Genomic DNA, 22,824 nt, shown 5'->3' on the forward strand with positions numbered 1-22,824 from the left:
CCTGAGGGAATCTATTATCTAAGACCTCCTCTTTGTCAATATATCAGATAGTGTTTCCTAAACTAGAGCAAGATGTTTCAATGTATAACAGATAATAAAACTAAATATATAGAGAGAGGTTCATTACCTAGTGATTCCCCTTTGCTCTGGAATAGACTCCCTTTGCATGTCAAGCAATTTGACTCTATGAAAACCTTCAAACATAGCTTAAACAAATAGATGGGTGCCCTAATATACACTCTAGGACTTACAGGCCTTACCCTCCTTAAAAAGACTGGTAGAGTTTGATGGTGGTCACTGGCAAAGCACCCATGGCCTTTGATGGAATAGCCTCATTTGTATGCTTCCTACAAAGACAAAAGTTTGCACTTTCCTGTTATGAGTGCAGAATTGTGCTTAATTTTTTTTTTTTGAGTCTTGGAACTCACGCTATTGAGTCTCAAGTTCCAATAATGCACCAAAAACCTGAAACTATACTTAGTGTGCACACTGAAAAAATATTAACTGCCATAGCCAATTACTTCCTATCTAAATCAAATGCCTAGAACACCAACTGGCAGTTAAATCTTTTAATCAACTTAAATAAAATAACAAACATAAATAAATGCATAATGGAAACAGACAATTCAATAACAGTATCCATGGGAGAACATAACCAACCTTATAGAACTAAAATAAATAAGACTAAAGTACATAAAAATCATAAACTATAAAATTAACAACTCCAAACATAACATTCATTACTCTATAAAAATAATATCAAAATCTTACCTGCCATTTTAAATACATGTAGTGCATGGAGTACCATGACTGCTGTCTGAAATCAGGGATACGACAATATTGTAAGAAGTACCTACAAAAGAAAACCAAACAACACAATTACCATGCTGTCGAAATGAATGAGAGCTCAAAAGAAAGACTAAAATAAAAGGCATAAAAATGGAAAGTGCAGGGTTCTAATTCATCTGATCCATGTGCCATAAGATTAAGACACTTGCTTTTATGAATCATGAATCCCAAAATCATGAAATGCATTCCCTTATAACACAAAACATTTCATATGTTACATTACAAACCTCACTTAATCATATGCCAAATGACTATACAGAAATATAAGAATAATAAAAAAAAAAACTAAAAACATATTTTGGGGAGTTCAAACCACATTGCAGCACATGTGGAAGCTGCACCCCCTACACTTTATGCTTCTTATGTGTGTTAATTATCATTACTTTTTAAAGCAAGCTACTCTTGCACACATGGGAATCCTTGGAAGAAAAGGCAGCCTACGAATAAAAATGGTACCCATCATCCCAATTCTCATTACCACGAGAAACATACTGTAACAACAGACTTATAACAAGCAGTTATTCAGTTGAAACAAACATACAACTCATAACAATGAAAGAAGATGACATGAGAGTTGAATAAATAAGGTAGGATAAGCAGGCTGTTCACATCAAAGACTGACAAATAAATTAACAACTTGCTGTAGAGACAGACAGATATAGATTATATAGACCAAACAGCCATTAGTTAAGTGTTAACATGAGTTCTGACTAAGGATTTATTAAAACCAACTTATACCTATCAGAAATGATTTGCTACTATACCTAGAATATTAACAGAGTCCTTATTGTCCCGGTCCTCTTCAAGAAACACTTTACAACGAATGACATTTGACGACCTTTATTAAATTCTCATAAACATAAATGTTACTCAGTATTCATTCATTTCAACCAAACATGATACAGGTGAAATAACATCCATGTAACATTATCTTAGGACAGGACAGTGTAAACCTGCTCATCCTGATCAGTAAGCAGTGTCCACACCACCACTCACCTACTTATGAAGCAGTGTACCCGCTCACTTCTATTACCATTTATCGGTACTTATCAAGCAGTGTAACCACTCACTTTCATTACCATTTATTGCATTATACCATCAACCAAATAAGCAGCTTCCTCTGCTTACTTATGTACTTGTCAAGCAGCATAACCACTCACTTTCCTTTTCCAACTTATTGAATTGACCATCCAGCACCAGAGGGGGAACAGAAGAGGGCAAGCCTACCCCTCTTCTCTGCTCACCACCCTAACCAGGCTGTCCCCCTCTCTGCAGCACACTTCCAGCAATCTAAACACCACTAAGACATCCAGCCAAACATCATTTGGTTTATCCCGTCCACACTAACCAAGGTGGATATAGTTAACCCCTAAAACCTTGTCACATAACAAAAATAACCAGTTACCAAAACCGCTGAAAACAAAACACTGACCCTTCACCTATGCTAAGATAACCTAGCATACCCACTGCACATGAGTTAAATAATCCTTACTTCATGACCAATGGCAGCTACACAAAGACTTCAAGGGCATTATAAAAACCACGCAGAGTCAACTACATGCCGTCATACCAAATTGCAACCCCATTTACCATCCAATCCAGTAATAACCAAATAAGCTCTCCTTAATACAAGAGGAATAACAATTCTAATGACTCCCCCATCATTACCCTTCAACTGGACAACTAACACAAAGCCCACCATCATCTGAAACCACACAGAAACAAGAACAAACCATGATGCCTAATCCCAGCCCTGTTTCACTGCTTAAAATAACCAAAATTGTATCATAAAATCCCATTGTCTAGCAATCCCACCATCACTCAATAAAACAGCTCAACAGCCATCATGGAATTCTAGCAACTCAACAAAACAAGCCATACTATTTGGTTATTAAACCCCATTGCATACCATCATACCAATGAGATCTCTTTAAAGTCAGTACGATATCCTTTTTTTCTTCTTCTTCTTCTTCTTCCACTCCTGATGCTCCCCACCCAAAACAAGCAAACAAACCATTAAGTTGTAACTATTGGGAAGAAAATATAACAATTCCATATGTGACAGCCTTGCTGGAAGACCATGACCTCTTTTCATACCACTCCATTAACTGACATCAACCTCGACCCCCTCTCTCATAGGTTCATAGGTTCATAGGTAGGTACTAGGCTATCGGCCCAAGGGCCTACGCAAGCCTAGCCAACAAGGTTCCCTAGCTAATGCCACCCAAGCAAGTTATTTTCCTGTGCCACTGACGAGCAGACACACAGAAGTGATCCCCGGGGTGTATTTCCTATTTCCCATCCACTCATCAAGATTTTTCTTGAAGAGTGATAATGAGGAACTTTGCTTGACATAGATGGGTAGCCTGTTCCAGAGTATGGGAAGTCTCTGGGATAGGAATCTATCCCTCCAGCATGTCCTGTTTATTGTGGTGACAAGGTTTAGGTCCCTAGAGCGTGTAGCTCTGAGGGATTGGGATTTCTTTAGGTGTAGCATGTCCAACAGCTCTGGGTTTGACATAGCTTTATATGTTAGGCAGAGATCACCTCTGAGTAGGCGATATGCTATGGAGTAAAGCTGGAGTTTTTTGAGGCGGTCAGTGTAGGGCATTTGTTTGAGTCCAGTAATCCTCTTTGTGAGGTACATCTGTGGCCTTTCCAGTTGCTGCAGATGTCTTGTGAGGTACATTCCAAAAGGGGTGTTGTACTCTATAATGGGTCTAATGAGTGATGAGTAGAGGGTAACGATGACCTCTTTTTTCCTGGATGCGAACCCTTTTATGATGAGGTGTGCCATGTAGAAGGACTTCCTGACTACTGTGGCAATGTGACTATCAAAGGAGAGACTACTGTCCACCTGGGTCCCAAGTCTCGCCTGTCAAAGCCACCTTCCTTCCACCTACCTGTAAAAGAAAAAAATGTAAATGCTTCATCCACACATAATCCCCACTTCTTAATGACTTAATGACAGTATGCACCACCACTGGCATATCTCCTTCATCAACTGCTTAAAATGCATTTACTATCACATATAAAAAAACAATTAAACTTAAGATACGTTAACAAAAATACCCGTAAGATTTCCTCCACACCTGACAGATTCACGATACAACTAATACCCATGCGAAATAAACAAATGACTGCATTACAAAGGGGCCTATTCTATAAATAATATATCACTCTTTTCCCAACCAATTAGTTCCCAACAACGCTGCCAACCATAATTAAGGCAAAGAAAAAAACAACCATAGCCATGCTATTATATCTTATTACCAAACCTGAAGTGTAAATTCCCCCCCCCCACAGGTCATCTCAGACGTAGCCCTTGCCTTAGCAAGTTCACGCCAAAATGTGACTCCTAATCCATATACACTTGCCTAACATCCTTTAAGCCCCTCCCTACCCCTACCTCACTTCCTCCCAAACCTCATCCATTCCAATTTAACTCTATCCTACCCCCTATCCTCCCAAATCCTGCAACTCTAACTAACCCCCCACTTTGAAGATGTCCCTGGACAAAATGGTCTGTTCCACACCTAATTTTTCAGTACAGATCTGTAATCATTAAAGGGAGACACAGAATTAACTGAGATAAGAAAATAAAAGGGTACGGAAATAAAGAAAAACATATTTTATAACATAAAAGTGCAATTCCACTGTGTGAAGCATAGGTGGTAGTGAAATATATGTATGTGTAAATAATGTATAACCACTTTAAGAGCAGCCAGGCCCAGCGATGATAACATATGTGATATATCATATGGCAGTCAGCAATAATGACGTAAGTGATACATCATTACATTTCCAAGATACCCTTTTTTCCTGCATTTCAAAATTGCTTTACAGTCATTAGGCTGGATGATGACTCACATAAGTATTATCCATATTAGATTTAAGTATGAACAATGACCCCTTTAAAAAGTGGTCACTATTTCTTTACTAATCAAGATCCTAACAGAACACCAAGGCAAATGGTCTGCAAAAGCTATGAAAACTAGATTAAAGAGTTTTCTCAGTGGGAGTTTTTACATATATATTTGTACATGCTTTTTCTTGCACTTGTCTATTTTCTCTAAACAAGGTTTTGTTCCAATTATATATGAGGATGATAAAAGGTAGTCTGTTGCCCACAAAATGGTATGCCTTTTTTGTCTGTTAGAAAAAACCTTTGTGTGTGTCAAATTTCAATAGCCTGCCAGTCTACCAACACTATTAGCATTCTCTTTCTTTAGTATACCTCAGTGGTGTTTGTGGTGAATCTCAGGAATTAAAGGCCTCATTCTCAGTAATGAATTCAGTAACACTAGCCAATTTTAAAGCCATAGGACTTAATCAACTTCAAGAGTATTATCTTCACTTGTATGTCTGACTCAGTCACACAAAAAACATAAATCACACAAAAAAGTTATTTTGTAACCTCACTCCACAATGATGGAGCTAGACAGTAAATTTGCCGAGATCTTTAATTATTAAACTAAGATAAATCACTCATTAAGTTCAAGAACATGTACAATTAATTGAATGTTTTTAACAACTATTTTCTATCTAACTGTATTTGAAATAGCTTCATATATCAGACACTGCATATTCAAGATTCACAGAAAACATTGCTTTGAAACTACCTTAAATTGTGGCTGGTATATAATAACAATGTCATGTGTTGCAAATTTAAAACAAATGAAGATGTAGTTATAATTTTTTGTCAGCATTAGCAGCCATCTATTTAGAATGTTACCATCCATGCCTTGAGCAGACATAAACAATGTAGAATTTCTTAGCAGTTCATCAGACACTGGTTTTACTCTAGCTGGTTCATTAACAGAGCAAGAGATTAATTTGATACTGCAAGGAAAAAGCAAGCTTCAAGGCAATTTCATGTAGCCATAGGGTTGGTGCCAAATACGTAAAGGCACTGACAAGCTTCAAAGGCTTGATTTCTCAGTGTCCACCCCAAAGGAAAACACATCACTGCTGTGTCTGGGTTGTTCATTAATGATAAAATAACAGGCATAGGCCATTTTAGAGTGCAACCAAATGTTTTCACACTGTGTGAGTTGTTTCTCAAGGCAATATTTAGAAAGCACTAATGCAAAACACTGAACTGCATTTCAGGAGGGTGTTTTAAATCTCTACACGTCTTAGCAACAATCATTCTATTCAAGACAGAGGACTCGTATTTTTCTCTTGCAGACTACAAACTATGGAATCAAGGTATAGGGAATTGTGAGTTAAATACCATGGAGAGTTACAGTCATGAAAGCTGCTTTTTATTTATGTAACATTTCCCCAGACTAAGTCCATTTAAAACATCTATGACAAGAGAGTTTGGAATTTCCTGATTTACCACCCAAATGTAACATGAAGCGAAACTGCTAACTTAATAAATTAGGCTTTTTGCATTTCATACCACATTATGTTACTGAGGTAAAAGCTTTCCTTTATAAAAATGAAAATAATTAGCAAGCCTGGCACAATAATCAGGTCAAAACTGGGTCAGAAAAAAATCCATCTATTTCCTAGACAGTCATCTGTTTGCCACAGCCCGCATTTAGTGATTTTTCCAGCAAGGAACACATGATGATGTATTTCTATGAGGAACTTTCTTTCCATTTTCCATCTAAGAATAGTCTTTCTCAGAAAACTAATGGCAGCATTCAGCAATAAGGGACCTGATTTTTTACATGTGAGAAAATAGTTGCTGAGTCGTGACTTTTATTTAACAGATTTAGGTACTTCAGCAGAATTTTAAAAATCTGAATTTCTTTCATAGGTTTTCAAAAGCTCATCACCGTCACATAAACAAGAACACAAAATATAAGAGAATGACACTGTGTTGGACTATGTGCGTGTTTATGTGTGTGTGTGTGTGTGTGTGTGTGTGTGTGTGTGTGTGTGTGTGTGTGTGTGTGTGTGCACGCGTATGTATGTTTGTGTGTTTGCGTATGTACATTAAATCTAAATAAAATGAAATAAATTGGTATGTATCTATTTTAATAACGCAAAATAATTTAGTTGCAAGTCATGAAATTAATCAAAACTCTGTTTAAATATTATTTTAATACTTTTAATGTCACTTAATATGAGTCCTGAAATTAACTTTACCAATCTGTTTAAATACCTTTTAATTCATTCTCTCCACCAAAGCTCTTTTGAGTGTCTGCTTTTAACTCCCAGTGGGTGTGGCTCGAGCCTTTAAAAAATTAAGTTATCATGTTCCAATTCAATCAAATATTCATATCTCTAGAACCATAAGTGTTACTAGAAAACTGTAAATGACTAACTATTTAGGATACATTAATCTTTACATTAGTGGCATTCCCTCAGTTTGATGCTGTAAACTGGATTTTATAAGCCAAAATAAATGCAGTGAATATTACTTTTGTTATGTTGTAGCTTATGATATCTCAGTAACCATTCAAGCAAGACGCATACTGCCAGCAGGATTTTCTTCATACAGTTGTAAGCTTTCATATGAGTCTATGCAGTTCTATCTGTTACCTGAATGTTGATATTTAGAGAAATAAGAAAATTGTTGCAATACAAATAAACAGTATACAAATAATATTCAATATCTCTTTAGCTGCATTAGATAGAGGTCAAATAACAATACAATTGTGTTTGCATCATGTATGCTTTAAGATGAAAACTTCTGATGCCTTGTATGAAGCATGGTTTTTGGAATTATTAATACAAATATGGACAAGCAATATTTGACACCTAGAGGCATCAGTAGGAGGTAACTGCAGACATGCCTGGAGGTGCACTCAGCTGTAATGAGTTGCATCTTCTGTACTATGGCTCTTTTCTATGATGGGAAATTGTAGTGACACAGATTCCATTAACATTACCAACAAGGATGGAAAAATTCTGTAAGTAAAGATTGAACTGTTGTTTAGGAATTTGACATTTGATTTTTTTCTTTATTTATGATGTTTACCTTGCAGATAACCAAATGCAAATACATCATCCTCCCCATGTAGAAATATAGCTCATTTGGCATTATACCTCACATCTTCCTTGCTAGAAGAACTTATTTGGAGGCTCAGCTGATGAGTTTGCAATAAAAGGTCATGCTTCTAGCAAAATGTTCTTGTGTGATCTCTGCCCTGCCCTTTTCTATTGCTCATCTACAGCAAATTTTAATATTTTAAGTCCCAAGCAAAGAACTATCACTGTTTTTTTGCATTCTGCTCTGTTTTGTTTTTACCTCTTCCTCTATGATCCACTGTTCTGCCCTTCTCCACTTTCAGAATTCATAACATTGTTACCTTCATGTGTAGAAGAAGGGACAGAGAGAAATTACCCCTTGTTTAGAGTGGGCCTGAATATAGGGTCAGCCCACAAAAAAACAACTCAAAAAGTAGAACAATAAACAGAGATATTACAAATTACTGCATTCAGAGCCAGATAACCAAGACTCAGATATTATTCTAAATTATGACTTTTAAGACTGTGGACTGCAATACAGGATTTCAAAAAATATATTTTTATTACGCATTTTCTAGATTGACTTTTTTGTTTGTTTTACTGGCATGCAGAAGCAATGATTGCTAGCTGCAGAATTTATTGAGGACATTTTTTTTATTAGGAATAGCTGCAATGGGAACATCATCTATTCTTTGGCCTTTCGGACATGCATTGTCCCTATACTTTTAAACCAATAAAATAAAGCTGTATCTCTTACAGAAAGGACCTGCAGAAAGTAAGAGCAATGGAAGATCATGGCACAAAATGAAATCGGATGTCATTTAACTGGTTATTAATTACTGATCCTTTACAACAGGTAGCTTATACCCTTCTAAGTTGGGAATTGCTGAGTGAAGGCTCAGTGTCTGTAATTCTGAAAGTGTATTAGTTCTGGTTTAAGCACTTGGGCTTCAGGCCAGTTATTTTACATTAAGATGGTTTGTGGTCTGCACTCTTGTGGGAGGACAGGCTAGATTCTGCCCTTCTGAGCTGAGAATTTCTGGTTAAAGGATTATTGTGCCTGCTTATTTGAACTGTTTCTTTCTGAAATTGGTATGCTTTGTTTGCTGTAGCACAGGCTAGATTCAGGCATGCTGAATCTAACTTTGTTTGTATAACTTGAGCACTAATCCAGGCCATCTTTTTTGGAGAAGGTTCCGCTGCACCCTAGTGGCAGGAGTGTGCAGTTAGAACTTGTCTGATTGAAGACCGCTTGAACAGGGCTCAGTTTTGAGCATTTTTACTCGTTAACTGGGTAATTTGTTTAAATCAGTTTGCTTGTTTTCTATTGTTGTAAAAAAAATGACACTTTATTCATTTAGTTTGACTGTATTTTTGTTTCTTCCTACTTTATTGCATTTATTCTGCTGCATTTATTACTGCTTGTTAGTAGCCTGATTAAATTATAACTGTCATTCTACACCTTTGGTTGAAGCACTTGGGCTTCAGACCAGTTGTTTTACATTAAGAAGGTTTGTGGTCTGCACTGTTGTGGCAGGACAGGTAGCTTACATCCTTCTAAGTTGGGAGTTGCTGATTGAAGGCTTAGTGTCTGTTATTCTAAAAGTGTATTAGTTCTGGTTTAAGCACTTGGGCTTCGGGCCAATTGTTTTACATTAAGAAGGTATGGTCTGCACTCTTGTGGGAGGAGAGGGTAGATTCTGCCCTTCTGAGCTGGAAGTTTCTGGTTAAAGGCTTATTGTGCCTGGTTATTTGAACTGTTTCTTTCTGAAATTGATATGCCTTGTTTGCTGTAGTATAAACTAAATTCAGACCTGCTGAATCTAGCTTTGTTTAAATAACTTGAGCACTAATCCAGACCATCTTTCATTGGAGAAGGTTCCCCTGCACCCTAGTGGCAGGACTGTGCAGTTAGAACCTGTCTGATTGAAGACTGCTGGAACAGGGCTCAGTTTTTAGCTTTTTATTGACTAATTGGTTAATTTGTTTAAATCAGTTTGCTTATTTGCTACTGTTATATTAAATAAAAAATACACTTTATGCATCGCCGCTTAGCTAGGGTTAAACTTTTCCCAGCACCACAAAGTCTGCTTTTCAAATTTCCCCTTAGAACTAGCCAGTTTTTTTAGTTTTAGCACTCAAATCTGTTACTTTGAGCTCAGCACTTGCTCAGAACTCGTAAGCACTAAATAAGCTACAAATTACTACAGCACTCAACCTTCCTGACTTGTCTAGAGGAAAACAGTTTTTAGTACTTAAATAAATAATAAATAAGCACCTATCCAGGCATGTCTAAGGGTCAGCTCCCAGTGTTTTCTCCTGTCTACCTGATGAATCTGGGCATCTTGGGGCAATGCAGCAATTACCTCATGTACACAGACAACCCTCTCCTCCTACCACCCTACACTACAACCTGTGAGAGATGCACTTATATAGCCAAACTGGAAGCAAAGCTCTCTTCACCCAAGACTGGACTAGACAGTCAAGAGGAGAAGGTAAACACTTGCACCACACTACACTCATCACATAGTCCCTCAAAGCTTACACCACCAAAATACATACATAGCAAAATAAAACATGCACCTACATTTGTGGAAAAATCTGCACAAGCAACAGAGACCACCAAAGCAGAAATGCAAGCAACCTCCACCCCCCAACACAATCCAAATGACACATAGCCCACAAACTCAGTGTGCCACTCAACCACAGCCCATAAGGCATAACAACATAGCCAACACTCTAGTCATAGGTGACTCTATAGTCAGGCACACTGATGTTCCACTCACCAGGCTAAACACAGTACAAGGACAACATGATTGACTTCAACAATTGGCTAAGCTTCTGGTGTGATTCTAAGGAGATCCAGTATCTGTCTGCCTGAGATGACATGGTCGACAGACCACGATGCTTTGCCAGAGATGGCCTGCACCTGTCACCCTTGGGATTCCAGATACTGGCTAAGGCTCTTGCCACCCCTTTAGTGTCTTTTTAGGCAAGGTTCAAATGACAAATTCACCACCCTAACAGGTACAAGCAAGCAAAATCTGAGAGTAATGCTACTCAGTGCTAGAAGTCACAAAACAAACTTGGAAAATAACAAAAAAGTATGAACACGACTTGGATGCACTCCAAAAATAATTATTTATTCACAAATTAAAGTAAGTGCTTTTGTACAGGATAGTACCTGTACTTCTTCAGACAAGACAACACAATACTGAATGCAAGACCTTATATACACTCTCCCAAAATGTAAATTTAATGAGCTCTATCACATGGTCAATTAAACATTAATTGCATTAAATAAAAAACCTATCTTGCAATAATATGAGAAAATCAATAGAAAATACATTGAAAAATACATTTCAAAATATCTCAGTAGTGTACATTAGAAGTATATTGGAAATGTAGCCACTAACACCTGGTAAAAATGTTAAATAACACTTATAAGACTGGAAAATGAATAAATAGTAATAAATTAGATAAGAAATAGATAAAAGATGGATAAAAATGACTGTTAAAAACATTCTTATGCACCATAAGGATGTAAACAATCATCTATTTGAATACAGATAACTTGCAAAAAAGGTAACATAGATGGATGTACAAAACAAACAATTTAAATAATCTGAGGTATGGTGATATGTATGTCTAGCTCCGCAAATCTTCAACAAAAAATAAGTAGTGGTCATTGTGTGTGACTGCACCCTCCTGCAACTTGACCAGAGGAACATGCCGGCTAATGCCCACTGCACCCATATAAAATATCTCCCCTCCCTTTTCTATGACAGATGTGGTAATGCATATTCTCTCATCTCCTTTCCCTAATAAGTGCATAAGTAATGCCTATTTCAAAGTGTAGCACATCTTTTACCCATGACATTTGTTCTCAAGAGGCATACCAATGCAACTTCCAGTAAAAATACATGTGATACTGGACTGGGGCAACTTCTTTCTATCATCCAAATGATAAATGTGATGACCAGTACCCGGAGATCTTACTCTCATTTGCCTCTTCATTTTACCCTGTACATAATTGTGCAGTGCCAGCAGTTCTTTATGAAACAATTAGGATATTGTAATTTTATAAATTAATACAGATACTGCTGATACCGCATTGGCAGTCATGGTTGATATGCTCAGTGTGGGACTACAGTTTCAGAGATGCTTTATCTTCAGTTTTGATATCCTTTTTAAGTTTCAGTTGGGGTGTGCCAGTGTGAGGATCTGCATACAGTGTCAGGTGATCTAGCTATGTTACTGCATGAAGGGCTAAAGTCATTATGTAATTCCCAATGTCACAGTTATAGACTTCTTGTTCATTACAAAATGCTTGCTTATGCAAATCCTCTTATTCTATCAACTTGCTAAGCAAATGCTGAGAATATTTTGAAAAGTATCCATGATTTTGGGCCTTAGTCTCTGATTTCAGAAGAAGAGGTTGAGAGGTATGTAAGAGAACCTCTCTCAATTCTTCTACAGCATCAATGTCCCTATCCTGAAAATATTTCAAATAAATTTCATTAAATATCTTAAACCAATGCTGCCCAAGTCACATGGAATTTAATGATTAAACATGGTAAAGCAGGAAATTCACTGTGACATCTTTCTATGCAGCAGTAACCAAAAATGAAGGAAAATATTTGTGTGAGTCAGGAGCTCTTGAGCCTCTGGGAGAAAATTGTCAGCGATAAAACTTTACAGTGCATAGGATAATAACTTCATTGTGTTTCATCATTATTTTATTTATTTAGTTAGTTAGTTACTTTCACTTTGTTAAATGGATACATTATCTTCTCCAAAGCCCATTTTCAGCCACAACCCAAGTCTCAGAAAAGGTACATGAAAAGCATATACATGCAATGCACACAAGAGGCACATTAATATTCAAAACGTGTGCAGTAAAATGTAAGTATAAAACATAGTTACAAGAAAACAGGAAAGCAAGCAAACCTAACTACAAGAAAGCAAACAAACAAAAAAAACAAGCATGTGATGGAACAGAATAGAGAGAGAGAGATGAAGAGTTTGAATTTGCCAGAGGGCATGATATCTTGCAAAGCAGTATTCTTTAACTAATATCAAACAAGCAGACAGAGCTACACTTAAGTGTCAGAACTTTGGGTGAGAACATCCTACTCCCCATCTTCAGGCAGTTTCCCTTAACCATCTCCAGGCTGCACAATTCATTTCCAGGTTTTGTTAATCACTGTATTCACTAAACAGATAACAACTAAAATGTGATGATAAACTAACTACTTTCTGCATCAATGGGCCCAGACAATGTCCCAGGATGCCTTCAAATACGTTGAAAAGTACAGTTGTGTACACTTACCATAAATGTAGTTGTTTGAGTGTATTCACTATTGCAGTCATCACCTGTGGATTATCCCTGCTGTGGTAGCCCTCGGCCGGCCCAAATACCAGACTCAATGTTTTTCTGTGTCAGCTGCTGTTGCTTGCAGATGTCAGGTTGTCAGTGCAAGCAAGGCAGCCGACGCCATTACATCAGTTTTTCTTGCCCTAACCAGTGAGAAGCCCAGATAATATGGTAAAGAGGTTCTGATAGCTAAAAGCCACCTAGAGAAGCTTATGTCTCCCTAAAGAAAGAAGATATAAGGGAGAAGGAGGGAGGGAAACCACAACTGTGACAGTGAATACACTTGAACATCGACATTTATGGTAAGTGTATACAACTGTACTATGTTCTTCATGTTTCACTGTTGCAGTCATCACCTGTGGGAGGATTCCCAAAGCTGAGGAGAGGGGTGGTAGGATTAGAGAAAAACCTGGGCCTGGGTCAGCAAGCCCTGCAGAACTGCAGATGCAAACCCTGCCCAGGCCTTAGAAAATATAGGTAGGTGGCAATGCTTGGTAAAGGCATGGACTGAAGTCCAGGTGGCAGCTTCCAGGATGTCCCTGGTGGGAATTCCTCTGAGAAATGCTGTGGAAGTGAAGGCTGCCCTAGTGGAATGGGTTCAAATAGATTTTGGGGGGGGGGGGGTTCCCATGTAATCTGTAGCAGAAATGGATACAGTGTGATAGCTATTTGGAAATGGTTTGCTTGGAAATAGGCTTTCCCTCTGCCCCTGGGGCAAAGCTGAGAAGCAGTTGGTCTGTTTTTCAGAAGGGTTTAGTATGGTCCAGATAGTAACTGTGCTGTCTGTGCATGTCTAGTGAGTGCAAAATTCTTTCCCCCTTGTTTTTAGGGTTAGGAAAGAAGGTGGGTAGATGTATGGCCTGGTTGAGAGTCACATTAGATACCACCTTGAACATAAAGGAGGGGTTAGTCCTCAGGGAAACCATGTCTGCATGGAAAATTATGAAGGTCTCAATAGCCATCAGTGCCTGAAGTTCAAAACCCTTCTAGCTGAGCTGATAGCTAGGAGAAAAGCAGTCTTCCAGGAGTGGTATCTTAGTTCTGCTGAAGCAGCAGGTTCAAAGGGTGGTAAGGTTAGGTTTTCCAAAACATAATTCAGGTCCCAGGCTTATGTGGGTGGCCTTCTGGGAGGTCTAAGATTACAAGCCTCTCTGGGGAATTGTTTGATCAAAGGATGGGAGAACTGGGGCAGATCTCTGTCAAAATGAGCTGAAATGGCTGAGGCATGGATTTTAATAGAAGAGAAGGAGTGGCCACTATTAAGTAGCTCCACTAGGTAGTCCAGGATAAGAGGGATAGAAGAATGTGACATATTGTCCCTGCTGGACTGGCTCCAGGAGCAGAATCTTTTCCATTTTTCTGCATAAAATTTTCTGGTGCTGGGCCTTCTGGCCTCTGTGATAATGTCTAGGACCTGTTTGCTCAACTGGGGCCCCTTGTTTGCCTTTAGTGTATTAGCCATGCTGATAGTTTGAGAGTCTGAAAGTCTGGGTGCAGCATTTCCCCCCCAACCTGAGTCAGGTGGTCTGAGATCAGGGGCAGGTGCCAAGGAGGTTGTAATGTCAGGCTGCGCAGTAAGGGGCACCAATGTTGTCTGGGCCAATCTGTAGCAATGAGGATGGCCTTTGGTCTCTCCTCCCTTATTTTGATCATTACCTTGGGAATAAGAGGCAGAGGAGGGAATGTGTACACAAAGAGGGTGTTCCAGGGGAAGGTCAAGGCATCTGCCTTCCATGCTAGGTGGTGATACTCCCTGGTACAGAATTTTTTCAGCTAATGGTTGAGATGCGAAGCAAAGAGATCCACCTCCAGAGTCCCCCACTCCTGAGTGATCTGTATAAAGCTTTTTCTGTGGGGCTGCCATTCATGGAGGTCCAGTAAGTTCGTGCTTAAGTGGTCTGCCAGGGTGTTGTTGATCCCTGGTAGGTATTGGGCTATTAGATGTAGTCCCATGGAAGAGGCTGTCAGCCAGAAGTTCATGGCTAGCCTGCACAGAGGGTAAGGTTGGATCCCTCCCTGTTTGTTGATGTACCATATTACTGTGGTGTTTTCTGTTTTGATAAGGAGAACCCCTGGCTTGAGATGGTGTTTGAAGGATGTCGGAGTCTTTTGTACTGCCATCATTTCCTTCTGGTTGATATGTAAGGGAAGGTGCTGGGCATCCCAAAGACCATGGGTGCACCTGCCTTCTAGGTGAGTGCCCCAATCAATATCTGAGTTGTTGGTGGTAATGGTCTGCCCGGCAGGACGAAGGGTGAAAGGAAGACCCTTGTTCTTTGCACAGGCCCCTGCCCACCAGAGAAACTAAGCCCTTATGCAGGGGGATCAGAGGGAGGGAGGTTTCTAGAGGTTGAGACTGCTGACACCAAAGGTTCTTTAGATACCACTGAAGTTTTCTCATGTGAAGTCTGGCCAGAGGAATTAGAGGGATGCAAAATGCCATGTACCCCAAGGCTAGCAGGAACTTCCTCACAGTGAGATATCTTCTGGAAGCCAGCTGTGAAAAGTAGAGAGGCAGGAATCTCTGCTTTTCTGGGGATAAGAAGCCATTTGGGGTGCTGTGTCTAGCAGTGCTCTCAAGAAAATGATCTTCCTGGAAGGTGTTTGCTTTGATTTCTTCTTATTGATGGTGAACCCTAAGGAAGTTAGGAGGGTTTTGACAAAGAGGAGGTCCTGGAGCAGCTTTTCTTTGCACTCTTCCTGAATGAGGCAGTCATCCAGGCAAGGGTAAATCTCTATGTTTTCCTGCCTGAAAAATGCTATGGCCGGGGCGCAGGAATTTCCTGCTGAATTCCCTTATGGGGATGTGGAGGTAGGCATCCTTTAGGTCTAGGGACACTAACCAGGCATTTTTTGTCAGCATAGGCAGCAGCTGCTGCAAAGTTAGCATTTTGAATTTGGGGACCATCAGAGAAGTGTTCAGAATGGATAGATCCAGGATGGGGCATCATGTGCCCTCTTTCCTGGGAACAAGGAATACTCTGGAATAAAAGCCTTTGCCTTTTTGATCTGGGGGGGCAGGTTCTACTGCCCCCTTGGATATGAGAGTTTGGACTTGTTTCAATGCCTCTGCCCACTGATTTGGAGGTAAGTCTGGGTACCCTCTTGGAATTGGGAGTTTGTTGAAAGAGAATTTGTATCTCTTAAAAGGGATCTTTAAGACCCATTGGTCCTTCGTTACTGCAAGCCAATTTTCTTTACAGAGGGAGAGCCTTCCTCCTAGCTTTTGATGAGTGAAAGGAGGGCAGAGAGGAGAGAGGTAGTCATTGAGAGTTTTTGCCATAGAAGGATGGGTTAGAACTCCCTGCCTTTGGGGCAGAGGTGGTCCACTGTTTGGTTTTCTGTTGTCCCTGGGATAGGGGCTTACCTTGCCCCTGTCTGCTAGGTGCAGTAAAGGACCAGTGCTTAGATGGAAAATTCCTGCTGAACCTGGGAGGTTGAACCTGAAAGAAATCTTTTACTGTTTGCATAGATTTTGCTTTGTCTTCCATCTTTTTAAGCACCTATTCTGCTTTTACTCCAAACAAGCGGTCCTTATACAAGGGTGCATCATTTAATTTAGACATGACATGAAAAGGGAAAGGTTGTTTCTTCAACCATGCATGTCTCCTAATGACAGATCCTGACACTGCTGCACTGCTAGAGGCTTCTAGGGCATCATATCCACAGTGTAAAGAGTGTTTGGCTGCTTGATAAGTAGAATGCAGTAAATCTGCTAAGTCTTTCGAATTGGCACAGTCAGGAAAGGTTGAAATCTTTTGCTTTAAAAGTTCCAAAGTGTGTTGTTGATATTTTAGCATATGGAACTGAGAGTTGAGTGCTCTGATAGCTAAGGTTGCAGAGGTGTATACTTTTTTACCCCATCTGTCCAGAGCTCTGGAACTAGCCTATTCCTTTAGGTCCCTGTGTAAAGACTTCCGGGTCTGCAGCAGTGTTTCTGTACAGGTATTTGTGAGAATCTGCTACTGTATAATACCTGTCAGGTTTACTGTGAGCAGGTGGGAGGGCATCAGGGGCTAAGCTGGATTCATGGAAAACATCACCCACCACTTTAGGATAGGGGGGATGGCCAGGTGTCTGTGCTGGGGCTGACCTAGAAACTATTTTAGTCATTTCTTAGACTGGGGGAAAGTCCTGAGATTCCCAGTGGAAATGTGCCCTGAGGGTGTGAAGGTTTTGCCCAAAGGAATGGTCTTCTGGTGGTTAGACAGAAGGGATACATTCCTCTGCATCTGAATCCTCATAAGCAGTCAGAGGTTGTTGTTCCTCTTCAAAATCTGAATAATCAGATTCCTCAGAATCTTGTTCTGTCATTATTTCAGGATAAGGGTGTCTTTTCCTTTTAGAAGTTGTGGCCTGACTACCCCTGATAAGAGAGATAAGATCCTCTGCCATTTTAAGCATTTGGGCTTGGGGTGGTGGAGCAGGCATAAGATGGTGGCTAGAGGTAGATTTTCTAGGAGTGGCCTGGATTCTAGGCCTAAGAGTATCCCTCAGTCTGAGAGAAATGGTAGTTGGATGTGAGGACATCATTTTTTGTCTAGAATCGGTAGTGTGAAAGGCCTCCTCGGAAGCCAGTGCCTGCATCACAGCTCTGGACCCAACCGAGGCAAAACAACCAAATGCTCGGAAAACAAAGAAGATTTCTGTGACATACCAGACTCTGAAAGGGTCTCAGTAGAGGCTTGCATAGGTATCCTATCAGGCATCAGGGGCTGCAAAAGCACCTCACTGAATTCTGGAGAATTGACGACCTCCTTAGCAGTAACGTCGTCGGAAGGCTTAGCCTTGTGTGGTCTGTCTCTACCTTTATCTCTATGTTTTTTCAGTATGTCTATGGATTGTTGGCTGATGGACGTCATTTCAGAATGCAAAGACAGAAGGTGAAAATACCTGTCTACAATAAGAGCTCTACGATGAATGGTTCTCGAGTTAAAGAGAGCACAGAACAGGCAGTGGGGGACGTTGTGGTCTGGGCCAGAACAAGTGATGCAGTATGAATGGAAGTCTCTGTCTGGGATCTGCTTTCCACAGGTGAGACAATTGTTAACTTTTTCAGACATTGGTTAGTGCAAGAAAAAAGGATCCCCAATGGGGTACTTAGCTTTAGACGTTTTCAGCTGAAATTCGAACTCTGGTAGTGACCGACCAGCACACTTATGAACTGCTTCTGCTACAGGCTCCATGGCAAGAAAGACTGATGTAATGGTGTCAGCTGCCTTACTTTATAACACTGATGATCTGACATCAGCCAGCAAGCGACAGCAGCTGATGCAGAAAAACATTGACTCTGGTACTCGGGCTGCCCAAGGGCTACCACCACAGGGATAACCCACAGGTGATGACTGCAACAGTGAAACATGAAGAACATCATGACATATCAGGCCCCCTGGAATTGTTATTTAACCACAGCCTCCAAACAGGCTTCATGCCACATGAATGGAGAAAAACAACAGTCATCCCTCTGTACAAACGTGAGCCATCTACAGACCCTGGAAACTACAAACACATAAGTCTCACTAGTCTCATATGTAAAGCCATGGAAAGATTTATCATGGGAATGATCATGATAATGACACAGGAAACCTCCAGACACTGCATCCAACTCAATCATGCATTCTCAACCTGGTGACCTTCTTTGAGAAAAATCACCAAAGCAATGAATGAGGGCAAAATGGTACATATTGCCTAACCTTACTTGGCCAAGGCATTTGACACAATATCCCACTCAGGCATTGTTGACAAACTTAAGAGGTTAACTACAAACCCATATGTCACCCAGTGGATAGCCAGCTGGCTCACTGACATGCACCAGGAAATTAGAATTGGGAAGTCTACCTCTACAAAAAGGCTAGTCACATCTGTAGTCCCTCAGGAATTGGTCTTGGGACTGCTCCTTTTTGGAATTTCCTTTTTTGAAGTCAAGGCTAATGTCAATGGCCTCTGGCTGGCTAAATTTCCTTATGATTGCAAATTAGGAGCTTTCATTGAATCACCCACTGATGCAAATGTTCTCCAGGAAGGGCTGACATGCAACTGATGTCAGAGCCATGAACTAAAACTAAATGCCAATAAATGCATAATAATGTCCTTTGGGAAGTCATCCACCCCTGGTAACTATCACATTGACAATATACTCCTAAGAGTTGACCCAGTAGTCAGGGACTTGTAGACACACATAGTCAGCAATCTAGCCTTTGACCATCACGTGTCTGTGGTAGTGAGGAAATCATTGTCTTTTGTGCAACATATAAACAAAGGTATAGCATCTAGGTCTAATATTTGAATCTAAATCTAAGGAAGTCATTGTTCTACTGCAGTCAGCATTCATCAGACCGATCACTGAATAAAATGTCCTTTGGTATGCACCAAACCATGCATATCTAACAAGTGGAACACCCACAGAGGATCCTCACATAAAGAACACAGGGCATAAGTAACATGTCCTTTGCAGACCGCTTCAAGTCCCCATCCCTGTATTCTGTCTCCTACAGGCTGCTGAGGGGAGATCTATGCCTGGCATACAAGGCATTGTCACTCTGATGGACCTCCTACATATCTGCAAAACAAACAGCACTAGAATTACCCATAATAAAGACTTAAACCTTGCCTGTGATATAAACGTGGCAAGCTGGGGAGGCAGGTATTTATCCCAGAGACTACCCCTTTTCTGTAACAGGCAAATGAAGCAGAGTTCCTCCCTAACCCAATTCAAGTGTAACTTAGACAGTTGGATGGGGAACAGGAAATTCATCTCTCGTTTAGCACCTATGTCTCTAGTTGACACAGGCAGCCTGTCAATAAATCATCTCCCAGGACCCTGACTGTAAATGTTTCACCTCCAAAGCACCTGCTATCAATTATAAAGGGCACCAGAACTTCTCTGAGATTTGGCATGCATTGCTAGGCTTAAAAAGGCCCTTGTAGTTGTTAGACTAGTAAACACCTTTGAACCTATGAACCTATTACTGAGACTGTCATAATAGTATCTGTTAAATTTGTTATGCTTCACTGTACAATGTCTAGCTGAACAACTTTTCATTGTTTCCACTTCTGGAACAGACAGTGTTTATTCTGTTACTGTAACCAGGTAATGGCTGAAAATTAGATCCACATGACCCCCCCATCTCCACTTACCTTAAATCTAAATAAATTATATAAAATAAAGCCCTAAGACCTGAATTTAGTAAGTAGGTGTATTTCTCAAACATTCTGCTGGCACATAACTTTGATCATTTTAGCCTTTTTACTTTTTAACATGTTCTCTTATACCAAAGAAAATGTAATGAAATAGTATACTTGTTGTAACATGTGTGATTTTCCCCAGGGAATACTAATTTTTCTCAGAAAATATGTACTGCAGTATATTTTAAGTTCTAGATCAGAATACTGAAAAATTCTAGAAAACATACTAAGGCACATAAATATTTTTCCTGTACATTAGCTATGAGGACACTACACTCAGAGTACATCTATGGTGTAACAGAATTCTGCTTCACCAATATCTAACAGGTCACCATTAGTCATGGAAATTGATTGCGTGTTAAATGTGTCCAGTACTACATTAGTGGGCATATTGAAATGCAGTTCATTATTCACAGATGTAAAAGGATCAGCTCAATCTATGATTCTTTTCTATGTAAGCAAATACATTTTTGCAGCACACAGTGAGTTAAATGTTTCCCAATATCCAAATTGTGTAAATATCAATGGCACTATCAGTTTTCATTTTTAAAAATGTATCTAGAAAGAGTTAATAGGCTCCGTAAGACAGGAAGGTCCTAACATTCTACTGCCACTGGAGCCATCAATTTTGAAATGTGTAACGCACATGGAATACTCATAAATTAGTATCTCTTATTTGCTGACAGCAACAAAAAACAAAGTGCGCAAGTGATACATAATGTGCAAACAGACAGCACACAATGTGTGTTAGTGATTCAGCAGATAGCATACTCACTTTTGATGCAGGGAAGATCAGAAGGCAGTGAATTCTACTCTGATACCAAGTGATTGGCTCCATGTTTGGATTCTGCCCTAGTGGAATAGAGTAATGGGAGTGCTACAACAGCTGCTGTGCTTTATATGGAACATTAAACCAAGAACGCACCTGCCTGTGGTGGTGATAACTCCAGAAGATGAAAAAGATTCCATATCACTTATCAAAAAATGTAATTTCTTCAATTGTCCTAACAAATTATTCTGAGTCAGTAGGAATGCCACATTAGGTCTCCACTAAAACAAAAAGGGGTCTATATTACTTCAGCAAAAGACGTACTCAGTGAATACATCTTCATCACTCACCAGCCACTGAAATGAACTTCAGTGAACCACAGAATTTTTCCCATGGTTCAGAAACACTTGGCCATCCTATCAACTTTGCTCTTTTTCCCACTTTAATGTGATCTCAGAGTTGGTATATATAGTTAGGGGGGTGTGGGGGTGAAGCCCCCAATTATGGTGGATTTGATTTAGTGATTTTTGTGTTCCATATGTTTGGTGGGCTAGAGTTTCCAAACTGTAGGAAAAATTCCATGGTTTGCTGAAGTTAATTTCAGTGGCTGGTGAGCAATGACGACATATTCGCTGAACACATCTTTCTCTGAAGTAATACAGACCCACAAAAAGACTACAGACATACTGGGACTAAATTGTTCTACAAAACTATCTAACCAAAACATTTATACATGGACATAAAATGATTATTATACTATCAACTGTTCAAACAACAGGAACAGTGCACATGTAACACTTAATGAATTCATACAGCAGTTGAGGGAAATGTGGCAGTCTCACACATTGCATATCCACACTGAAAATATCTGCAAAAGACCCCTCCTAAAGCAGTGCACTTATTAGAACTTGTCATTAACAATGTCTACCAGAATATTAAGAGCAGTTCATCATAGCAATGCTACAGTGTTTTTTAATAAGCAAAGCCACTTTCTAGAAAAGATATATGAGCACGTCCTAAAGTATACAGTTCAAAACCCTGAAAAGGTGCGTATTAGACATATTCTTCTGATGATTGTCAAATATAGAATGAGGCAGGTTTAAGAAATCCATTAAACTTAGTCTTTAACTCCTGAGTAGCACAACTTGAATGTCAGTATTTGACTAAATATTCAAAATGAGCTAAACTCATTCTTTATATCTCACAAAGATTATCAAAGTTGAATCACATAGAGATGTTATTCCCTGCATCATTAAAGGCAATATTGAATATAATAATCCCTCAAACCTTTTTTCTGAAACTTTTTAAAATATTTAACCTTCTTCACAAATGGAGTCTATCAATGCTTCTAACCAGAAAAAATAACTCTCTTTTGTTTCTTTTCTTCTCTTCTAAAAATCAAAGTATCTCAGATGTGAACTTTTACCACAGAATAAAATCTTACAGTGAACACCAAACAAGTTTCTAAATCCAGATGGAACTTCTTTCAAAAAGCTTTGTTCATTTAAGTTCTCTAAAATACTGTCAAAGTTTAAGCAATACAGCACTCTGGTCTCCTACTGGCTCCTAACTTAATTAATGCAAAACTTCACTCATCCTAAAGCTATACTTGATTTCATCTCATCTTAGCAGCTATAGGCCCATCACTCTAATGACGTATGGTATGAAATATTTACTCATTAAAGCTAGTTATAACTTATATTTACCTTTTTTCCCA

The 22,824-nt window shown here is 39.4% G+C and overlaps 1 long non-coding RNA gene across 1 annotated transcript in view; it reads right to left on the bottom strand.

Moving 5' to 3' along the window:
* Positions 1 to 779: 779 nt before the first annotated feature.
* Positions 780 to 22,824, bottom strand: part of LOC122796991 — a 530,955-nt gene continuing 508,910 nt past the window's right edge. Inside the window, exon 4 of the long non-coding RNA XR_006364020.1 lies at positions 780 to 853. This is a non-coding gene — a long non-coding RNA (uncharacterized LOC122796991). The remainder of the gene's footprint in view (positions 854 to 22,824) is intronic.

This window comes from Protopterus annectens, chromosome 3.part0, assembly GCF_019279795.1.
Source record: "Protopterus annectens isolate FY-2018-M chromosome 3.part0, PAN1.0, whole genome shotgun sequence".
NCBI classification, from domain to species: Eukaryota; Metazoa; Chordata; order Ceratodontiformes; family Protopteridae; genus Protopterus; species Protopterus annectens.